This window comes from Rhododendron vialii, chromosome 4a, assembly GCF_030253575.1.
Source record: "Rhododendron vialii isolate Sample 1 chromosome 4a, ASM3025357v1".
In the NCBI taxonomy this organism is placed as follows: domain Eukaryota; kingdom Viridiplantae; phylum Streptophyta; class Magnoliopsida; order Ericales; family Ericaceae; genus Rhododendron; species Rhododendron vialii.
In genome coordinates this window covers 20,024,788-20,035,664 of record NC_080560.1, presented here as the reverse complement: position 1 = coordinate 20,035,664, position 10,877 = coordinate 20,024,788, and the positions used below count along the sequence as shown (strand labels likewise).

General features: G+C 42.1%; 1 long non-coding RNA gene across 1 annotated transcript; it reads right to left on the bottom strand.

Moving 5' to 3' along the window:
- Window positions 1-554: 554 nt before the first annotated feature.
- LOC131322694 (uncharacterized) lies at window positions 555-2,049 on the bottom strand. The gene is made up of 3 exons (XR_009198921.1): window positions 1,789-2,049; window positions 812-884; window positions 555-687 (listed from the first exon to the last, which is right to left on the bottom strand). It is a non-coding gene; the product is annotated as an uncharacterized LOC131322694 (long non-coding RNA).
- Between the last annotated feature and the right edge of the window lie 8,828 nt (window positions 2,050-10,877).

Below are 10,877 nucleotides of genomic sequence, written 5' to 3'. Positions count from 1 at the left end.
TACCTCGTATAGGAAAACTAGGATCTCTTGGATTCTCGTTCCCTTATCAGTTTATTTCCTTTAATCCTTGTAGGACTCTTTCCATAACAAGCCGAACATCCCATACTCGTTGGGTATCTTTCTTAGATCCTATATTCTTGGGATCTCATCCCGTAACGGAATACCAGTGATTCTGGACACTTCTAGAATGTTCCCTCTAATAGGACTTCTCTCTTTGTTCGGCCATCTCATGGCCGAACAGACGGCCTGGACCAGTTACTTCACAAGTAACTGGTCCTAAGGAAACAATTTGGACCATATCCTTTCTAAGGAGCTCTCCTCCTGTTCGGCTCTCTCTTGCCGAACAAGTTTCTTGAACAGTGGCATCTCATGTCATTTTCCTTGTATTTGGTCCAATAACGTCTCGTGTTATTGCACCGAGAATCGTACAACCTCTCTGGACCATTGACTTCTCATATCACTGGTCCATAGCGCGTTGACCTTTTCTTTGACCATGCTCGGGCTCATTTTGTACCTGTTCGGGAATACCTCCCTACAACAGCCCATTTTCCATCCATGATAGTTAGCTCACTTCTCCTAGCAATCCCCTACGCAGTTAAACTGATTGGCTCATCCAACATTAGCGAAAACCATTAAGATCGCACTCATCATGACACTGACATTTCTTCAAGAGATACAAAAGTCTCTCTGAGATGCAAGGGTATTTAATAGGTCAAAAACTTCAAAAATATTCAATTCCTAACCAACATCTTGCCAAAATCAAAAAATTATGAGTAATGAGTTTTTAGTTAATGGACAGTCAACAGTGTACCACTTGGAGCAAACAACATTCAAACCTCCACCTCCTTCATCCCACCCAATCTTCCTATTCAATAAAGGGGCAACTTCCTGCACAATCAGAGCAACCAAGGAAAAAATTGATATAGTTCAACCACACAACAGGAGAGTCTGGCCTGTTGAGGAAACAAAATTGGAAAAGGTAGCTCAAAGAATAACTAGGAAGCCATCTCAAGATTCATTAACCCATCTCAAGAGACTGGCCTGTTCGAATCAACATTGTGTCTCAAAAGTCTCTTATTTTTTGCTTGTAGCTAAGAACCCATCTCAAGATTCATTGACCCATGTATTCTAAAACCAACCGAAGTCTCATTGTTCCCTTTTCAAAAACAAAAAGGTTACCCTATGCAAAAATCTAAGAATGAAGTATTTATTCTTGTACAGACATGGTCTCTCATACACTCAAGCCAAATGCACGAAGAACCTAAATGGACATCTAATTATGTTTTTAGAAGTAGAAAAAGAAACAACTCCACCATTTTCACCTCCTCTTTTTTTTTTTTTGGTGCAACTCAGTTGGGCAAGACAGACATTTAATGGCATGGTATTTGTGTAATATCGAAGGAGCATAGTTGATCTGAAACACCGAAAACAACCTAATCTGTCTATTTTGACCAACAATTTATGAGGAAAAATACTAATGTCTAATTATCCACTGCATGCATTCTGTTTTTCAGGCATTTTGTCAAATAATTTATATGCAAAGAATAAAGCCGGCATAAAGTAAACCTAGCAATTTTGCAGGCACACCGTTGTGAAAAAATAAATGCAATGTCTTCAAAGGACAAACATAAGAAAACAAATTTATTGCACAACAAAAACAACAACAATAATAATAACAAAACCCATCTAGTCTCCAATCATTGGGGTATGGGCATCGGAAAAATTAGAAACCTTTTCGGGAAAAAAAAAATAATCGGAGCTTGACTATGAGGAAGAGGCATATTTGACTCAGACAACCAAGAATGTCAGGGGAGAGGGCTATGATTGGGCTGGTACTACACCAATCTTCAATTTTCAGGTTGCAATACATCTTCAGTCCAAAAAATGGCCCAAAAAAAAAATTGACTTGCATTTCAGCAAACACTTCACGACCATTATTCAAATAACCACATACTTCAAAGGGAACACACCCTTGCTAGATTCGAACCATGAGCAAAAGCTAGAGAGGGGCAAAGGGGTCTCGATTGTGGCAAGTTGTTCACCATCGGCGATTACCCCTCAAACACTTTACTCTCCTTTTTAGGGTTTATCGTCCTTTTTTACTAAACATTGTCTTTGGGAGAGAATCATGGCCGTAGGGTCAAATTAGAAATTCAATCCCAGCCAAATTAGATGTTGATTCCATATAAACTTTCCATTTACTGCTTTGTTTTATTCCAGAAAATGCAAGGTATTTACCAAAATGCCAAGGGTTGAGATTTGTGCAGGAAAATGTGTGCTAAGCCAACGGTCAAGATTTATGTAGGAAAAATGTGTGCCACCATACTGTCGCGATTTGTATCATAGAACATGATGATTAGAAAAATAAAAAATTTGCACCAATTCAAAAAAATTGAAAATTGGAGCACTTGATTTTTTTAATAAACCGTTATAGAGAATTACATTTGAGAAAAAAAAAACTCAATATTATTTTGGAAGAAGAAGGAAATAATATATTAATAAACCACAAGTTAGAATAAAGAGTTTGATGCAGTATGCATGTTAAAAGTGACTAGTTAAAGTAATAAGTGACATTTTAAGGTGTAATTTGGTCTGAAATTTGAAGAGGCTAGTGCGGATGCTCACCAAGTCGTTAAAATACTCCATTTAACGGTAAATAATTACAGAGAGGCTGGGTTGGGTTGTAAGCTAGGTCTACTAAAAAAAAATTATATGTAAATTTTTAATTCAAATAATTTTAGCCCAATCCACCATCCCATTCAGCCCAATCGCCAGCACCTAAGCCTTCTCCCAATCGGCAGCTCCTAAGCGCACTACAAGAAATCAGGTAAAAGGTGATACATTGGTGAGGAAAAACTAATTTCGTCGTCTTTTTAACAAAAATTGGCGACGAAATTACAATTTTTTAGCTATTTGAACAAAATTGGCAACAAAATTACTTTTTTGTTGCCTTTTGGTAACTAAATTCGTGACGAAATTACTTTTTTGTTGCCTTTTGGTAACCAAATTCGTGACGAAATTACTTTTTCGTCACCTTTTGTAACAAATTGGCGACGAAATTGTACACAAAATTAATTTTTTCGCCAATTGTAGGTGGACAAAACTGCCCTCTATGAATAGCAATATGTTGGTATAACAGTTTCATGTGCTGCTTGACCGAAAGCCTAGCTTCTCGTCGGAACCCTAATCTGTAAAACAAACAAGGGGTGAGTACACCTTTGCTTCTCGTGGCAAAGGCCCTCCGATGCCTCAGTTAGTATCACGTACCTAGCAGAAAACCCTAATTATCAGTAGGAAAACAATATGAATGCCATATATTGCGTACCTTTTGCCTTTATGTTTACCTCGTATTTATAGAATCATAGATGCTTGCCACCCAAGCATCCATGTTGCCTTAGGATTCTTATCTCGTATAGGAAACCCAGGATATCTTGGATTCTTGTTCCCTTATCAGTTCATTACCTTAGTCCTTTTAGGACTCTTTTCCATAACTGGCCGAACATCCCATTCCCGTTGGGTATCTTTTCTGGATCCTACATTCACGGAATCTCATATCTTTACGGAATATCTTTGTTCTGGAACCTCCTAGAGTATTCCTTCTGCTTCAGCACTTTGATTAGAGTTCTCTTTCTGTTCGGCTATCCCATAACCAAATAGACTGTATGATCCAGTCACTTCTCGTGTAACTGGTCCTTTATCAATTACTCCGGGCCTATTTCTTCTCAGGAATTCTCCCTCTGTTCGGCCTTTCATTTTGCCGAACAGACTGCTTGGGCAATGACTTCGCATGTCACCGCTCCTATTATATTCATACCATGGCCTCTCGTACCGCGTTATTAATTCTATATGTTCGGGAATACCTCCCTACAATTGCTCCCCAGTTTTGCCTTTTGCCACTGTTCGGGGGCAACTGGTAAAATTAGAAATAGACCTTCGAGCTAGTCATCCCGTGTGGTCATGTCATTGATGCTTTTGGCGCCTAAATCATTATGACGTTCTCGAGGCTGGAATTCCATGTGGCATATTTCGTACACCTTGCATTTAATTTCGACTGATGTTCGGGCCAAACAGCATTAGAAAGGCATCTGCTGAATCTCATTCTCCCGTTACTTTTCACGTAATGGTGTGAGAGGGGACGTTTCAACTCCATCTCTCACCTTAAAATCCCAAAAAGGAATGTTTTGGGTTTTTTACCCAAAACTCATATCTCACCCTTCTCTCTCTCTATTCAGGCAAGAGCTTTCTTTGCCTTTCTTCTGCCATCGCCGTCATCTGCAACTCGGCTGTATCTCAGGCAACCGCTGCTACAGTTTCGTAAGACTTTTATTCTTGCCTTTTATTCTGAGATTCGTTCCCAGAGTTTACTTTTTTAGGGTTTCGATCGCACCTAGTTTCAGATTTCATCATGTTCATTTCTTCTGTATCCATGGCGGATGATAATGAAAACCTTCCAAAACCCAGTAAGTTTAGAAAACTTTGTGAAACACCTACTGCCATGGCGGCATTTAGGGCTAAATATAGCGTTCCTAATAATGTGGGACTCGAACTCGCCCCTTTAGGTGCGGATAGGGATGGTGGTTCGTGGGATAGAATGTGTATCCCCATCGTGGCTATTGTCGAGGGTGGAGTTCGTTTCCCCCTTCATCCACTACTCCGCCAAGTTCTGAACTGGTATCGTCTTACCCCCATGCAAGTTTCGACAAATGTCTTTAGGCTGGTGATGGGGTTGGTCACCCTGAATAGGATTCTAGGGACCCAACTAGGGATTTGGGACATCCAGTGGTGGTATAGCATAGTGCTAAACCCTGAATATAACACGTATTACTTCAAGGTTAGAAGAGCAGAAAAGCGTCTCGTGCTAAACTTGTCAGATTTGGCTCGTGATCACGAGATTGATTTCCTCTATGTTACCGGAGCATTCGAGCCAATGGGGGAAGATGGCCAAGTGGTGGGCCTTCATTGCCCCCACATATGGGGCTACCCACGTATGCTCCTAATTCACTTTGCTCTTATTCGTAATTTTTCTCTACTATTCCTCTGAATTTTATCTAATCAATGCTTGTGTTTCAATCTGCAGCGGACAACGCTAACAAGTGTCCTAGGCGAGAACCAAGTTGTGTTCGAACAGCAGAGATCAATAGGGTTTTGAAATATACAGGTGAGCCTGGTACCTCGTCAGCTGGTTGGGGTCGTAACGCAGACGTACTACTGGGATATGAGCCTACTTACAGAGGTGTTATTGACAAAAGACTTGCCAACCCAAGTACTAGTGCTGCCTCAACTTCGACTGCTCCCCAATCAAGGAGTTTGAGATCCAGTACTGAGGTTACTGTTGCCGGGCAACCAGGTGAAGTACCTGTCTCCGAGGGCGTTCTATTGCCTCGTTTACTTCTTAGAAGGACATCCTAACGTCTAGCCGAACAGCCATCTTTCGAGCACGAAACTAGCCAATCCTCCTCATTTGGATACTCTCCGTCCCCTCCAAATTCAGGTACAATGACTCGCCAACCTTTGAATTTGAGCTCTCTACTTACCGTCTCTGCGCGAGGTCGTGGTGCTGGGAGGGCAGCATCAACTGGGCATGCTGCGCCGCCACCCCGCCATAATTGAGGTGGTTCTATCTAGTCTTCTTCATCTCCCCGAGGGTCTGACCCTGTCCACGGAGCCGATGATGCTCATCGGGACAAACGTCCTAGAACAGAAGACTCCGATGATGCCGCTGCACAAGCCGCAGCTTCAGTTCAGGAACCTCTTTTGCCGAGTACCCAAGCTCTACCTCAAACCTGGGCCCCCCAACTCATTAGGGGTGATCGGCCCGTTAATGTTGGTGATAGTGCAAGTTCCTCAGAAACTGCATTGGCACTTGTACAAGGGCTGTTGCAACCTATTGACATGCACAAAGAATTTGGATCGCCACCGCTTATCTCCACAGGTCTCGTCAGTGGAATAAAGGTAAAGTAACTTGGGAACTTTAGTTGAATCCTAACATCTCGTGTTATCATATTAATGCTTCTTGTCTTTTTTGGATCTCCTCAGTTTATCCAAAAGATGGTCACTTTGGGCCAAAAACTCCAAGAGATAGAGCCAGAACGCAACAGGCTTTTGAGAGATAACTCAAGGCTGCTTCAAACAATAACAAGGCTGGAGAAAGAGATAGAAAAGGCAAAACTGGAAGCAGCAGGTTCTAAGGCGAAGCTCGAAACTGCTGAGGAGAGTCTCAACGAAGCTCTGTCTGAAAATTGATAGTACTAAGAAGGTGGCCTATGATGAGGGATATCAGAAAGGCTTTGATGCTGCCACTTCCAGCTATGTTGAAAAGATGCCTGCAATTCAAGATCAGATATGGGGTGCATGTTGGGAGGCATGCCTGACCAAAGTGGGGGTTGAAGAAGATTCTCCCCTCTGGGAGGACAATGATCTGCCGAGCACCCGTGCTCGCAGCATTCACGAACCAGCGGAGGATACCGAGGACGATATCGAGCAACAGATTGAAGAGTTTGCTGATGCTGAAGAGAATACGCCAACTGATACTCACCCTGTGCAATCACCTATTCGAGTTTTAACCAATGAACCCATTAACCTAGAGGAGAATGCAACTAGAAGTGGTGCTACCACGGAAGTCAGTGCAGAGGTCCCAAGTGAAACTGCTCCAGAGGTCCAAAACCTGGATTAATAGGTAAGTATTGCAAAAAACACTTTTATACTTTTTGGCCGGTCCTTCGTGACTGTGAAATTTAAGCCCTGCGAGGCACCAGTACGTTCTATACTTTGGTAACACATGTATTTGGTCCCTTGTGGCACGACAGTATGGTTTGCTTGGCCCGTCTTGGCTATAAACTTTTATTTGGTATTTCATACCATCTCTGTAGATATTTCGCATGAGTGCTATTTAAGTTCTCATACTTAGTTTAATTTACCAGACATGGTTTCATTATGTCTGTGCCCAAGTGTTTTCATACTTAGTCAGTTACTCCTGAACATATGCTCGTTATGTTGTTAGCCAAGTATTGGATACTTGGAAAAGAAGCATTTATTTCATACTTACTTGTAAGTGTCTCGTATTTGTCCAAGTATCACGTACTTGAGGAGAAACACTCATTAAGCATACACGTACTTGTGGAAAAATACTCAAGCAGTCGTGCTTGGATATTCTGCAAACCAAGTGTATTTGTACTTGAATATCAAGTTTCTCGTACTTGGATAATTTGCATATTCTCGTATGCACTCCAATTGTCACATGCTTGGATAAATCCCTTTTGCACGGACATATTGAGTTTCTCATACTTATATGATTTTAAGTTTCTCGTACTTTCATGATTTATGTATTCTTGGGCAATCCTATGCATATATGCGTATGCAAATCATATCTAAGTGTCTCATATTTAGATGTTTTTAAGTTTCTCGTACTTAGCCAGATCGAATAAGTTATACATGTGTTCGTATGTAGATCAAGTTTTCGAGCATGTATTCGTATGCAAACCAGGTATTTTGTATGGTTAAAAATAGCTTAAGTCTCAAATATCTAGGGATTGGATACGTGTATTCGGTCGTGGCATTCGTGCCCATTACCTGCCCCCCAATACGAATAGAGGAAGACAAGTCCTTAGTTCGTATTTAGAAAAAACAAATACTCAAAAAATTTGATATACTGGAAAAAGTGATTTTATTCATAATCCTAAAACTCAAGGGGGCATTATTCGTACCTCTTGCAACTAAAAGATAATAAAAACAAGGGAATTATATTCGTAATTCCCACATAATCACAATGTTCTTCCTAAAATAGACTGAAGTCTTTTAAACAAAGAACTTCCTCAGATTATGGACATTCCAAGGCCTTGGCACTGGGTTCCCGTCCAGGTCTGCCAATCTGTAAGCCCATATGCCCACAATTTCTGTAACCCGATATGGGCCTTCCTAATTGGCACCCAACTTGCCCTCGTTTGCCACTTTGGTGTTGCCGAGCACCTTACGAAGCACAAGGTCTCCAACACCAAATTCCCGTGGGTGAACGTGCTTGTTGTAGCTCTTCATTAGTTGCTCCTGGTAAGAGGCTAAATGAACCAGGGCTCTCTCTCTTCTTTCTTCGGCAAGGTCGAGTTCAATTTCAAGGGCCCTGTCATTGGCCCCACTTTCCACCAATGCAGTCCTATTGGTTGGAAGGCCAACTTCTAAAGGTATAACTGCTTCTGTTCCGTATGCTAATGCGTAGGGGGTCTCTCCCGTAGACCTCCTAGGCGTTGTACGATGTGCCCATAGTACTAGTGGTAACTCATCAGGCCACTTCCCCTTTGCTTTATCCAACCTCTTCTTGATCCCATCAAGAATGGTTTTGTTGGAGGCTTCTGCCTGCCCGTTACTTTGAGGATAGGCTGGGGTTGAGTAGTAGTTCCTTATTCCATACTGGGCACAAAATGCTTTGAATTTTTTCTGAAATTGGGATCCATTATCCGTAATCAACGAATAGAGGACCCCAAACTGAGTAATGATGCTTTCCATATGAACCTTTCTATCATAGGTTCAGTGATTTTAGCCAATGGTTCTGCTTCAATTCACTTGGTGAAATAATCCGTTGCTACCAACAGAAATTTCCTGTTTCCTATTGCTTTGTGAAGTGGACCCACGATGTCCATTCCCCATTGAGCGATGGCCAAGGACTCGTTAATGGCACCAAGTCTTCTGCTGGTGTTCAAATCATTGGTGAGAACTTCTGACACTTCTCACAAGTTTTTACATACATCTTTGCATCTTCTTGCATGTATGGCCACCAATATCCTTGAATGATTGTTTGGTGGGCAATGGATCTACCCCCAGCATGGCTTCCACAAGTCCCTTCATGAATTTCGTGTAGGAATTTTTGCACCATCTCAGGGTGCACATAAAGCAAATAGGGACTTGTAAAGGACTTTCTGTACAATTTCCCTTCAGGTGACAGCCAAAACCTAGCAGATTTGGTCCTTTTTTTGTGAGCCTCCTTTTTATCAGTGGGGACTATCTCATTTCGTAAGAACTCCATAATTGGATCCATCCAACTTGGACCTTGGTTCACGTCCAAGACCAACTCCACACTTCTTCTAATGCTCGGCTCAGTCAAATACTCCATTGCTATCTTCCTTTTAAACTCAGTTGGTATGGCCGCAGCCAACCAGGCTAGTGAATCTGTGTGAGCATTCTGTCCAGAACTTATCTGCTCGATGTATACCCTTTCGAAGGTATCAAGTAGATCATTGGCTGCCTGCACATATGCCGCCATCTTCTCACTCCGGGCTTCATATTCCCTGGATAGTTGATTAACCACAAGCTGTGAATCACAATAAACTCTTACTCGTTTAACCTTCAGGGTTTTTGCACTTCTCAAGCCAGCTAAAGTGGCTCGTACTTTGCCACGTTATTTGACGCACTGAATCCTAGCCGAACAGATAGTTCCAACATCACTCATTCAGGAGGAAAAAGCACAACCCCAATTCCTGATCCAATATTACATGCTGATCCATCAACGAACAGCTTCCATTCCAGGGAATCCTGTTCAGCTGGGACCTGATTTTTCTTTGCTAGTGGTTCAATTACCTGCCCCTTTCTCATAGGTGGCAAAGGTGCTACTGCAGGTAAGAATTCTACCACAAAATCAGCCAACACTTGGCCCTTGATTGCCGTGCACGGCTGATAATCAATATTATATTGGCTTAACTCGACGGACCAAGTTGAAATTCTTCCGGAGAAGTCTGCTTTTCGTAGTAGTGATTTCAATGGGAATTCAGTATAAACTACGACCTTATGGCTTTGGAAATAATGCGGCAATTTTCTAGTCACTGTCCTTAAAGCTAAAACTAATTTCTCGAGTGGCAGATATCTCGTTTCTGTATCTAGCAATGTTTTGCTCATGTAATAGACAAGGATTTGCTCGGATCCCGTATCCCTTAACAGGACTGCACTTACAGCATGTTCAGAAACAGCCAAATACAAAATTAAAGACTCAACAGGTAGTGGAGTTGACAAAAGTGGGGCCTTGGCCAAATACTTCTTCAGGTCCTGGAAGGCTTGCTCGCACTCTGCTCCCCATTCAAATCCTTCCTTCTTTTTCAACAACTGAAAGAAGGGTCTGCACTTATCACTTGACCTGCTGATAAATCTATTGAGTGCTGCAGCCATTCCAGTCAACCTCTGGACCTCCTTGGTGGTTTTGGGACTTTGCAGCCTTTGCAAGGCTGTTATTTGATCAGGATTAGCTTCGATCCCTCTTACGGTCACCAGATAGCCTAGGAACTTCCCAGAGCCAACTCCAAACGCACATTTCGAGGCGTTGAGCTTTAGTTTGTACTTCTTCAGGATTTCAAAAGCCTCCTTCAAATCTGCTATATGGCCTTGTCTGGTTTTACTTTTTACCACCATATCGTCTATGTAAACTTCCATAGTTTTGCCGAGCAGCTTTTTGAACATGATGGTTGCCAGTCTTTGATATGTTGCCCCTGCATTCCTCAATCTAAAGGGATGACACTATAACAGTACAACCCTCGTGGTGTAATGAAAGAAGTCTTCTCCTGATTAGACCCAAACATGGCAATTTGATGATATCCTCGATACGCGTCGAGAAAGCTCATCCGTTCGTACCCAGCAGTTACATCCACCAACTGGTCTATCCTTGGAAGAGGAAAGCTATCCTTTGGGCATGCTTTGTTTAAATCTGTGAAATCCACACAGACACGCCATTTTCCATCCTTCTTTTTCTCAACCACAGTGTTGGATAGCCATTCTAGATAGTAAACTTCCCTTATTGCTTTGGCTTCCAACAAACGATCTACCCCCTCGATCACAGCATCAACATGCTGTACGGCTGCCCTTCTCTTCTTCTGTATGACTGACTTGTGTTGTGGATCAACGTT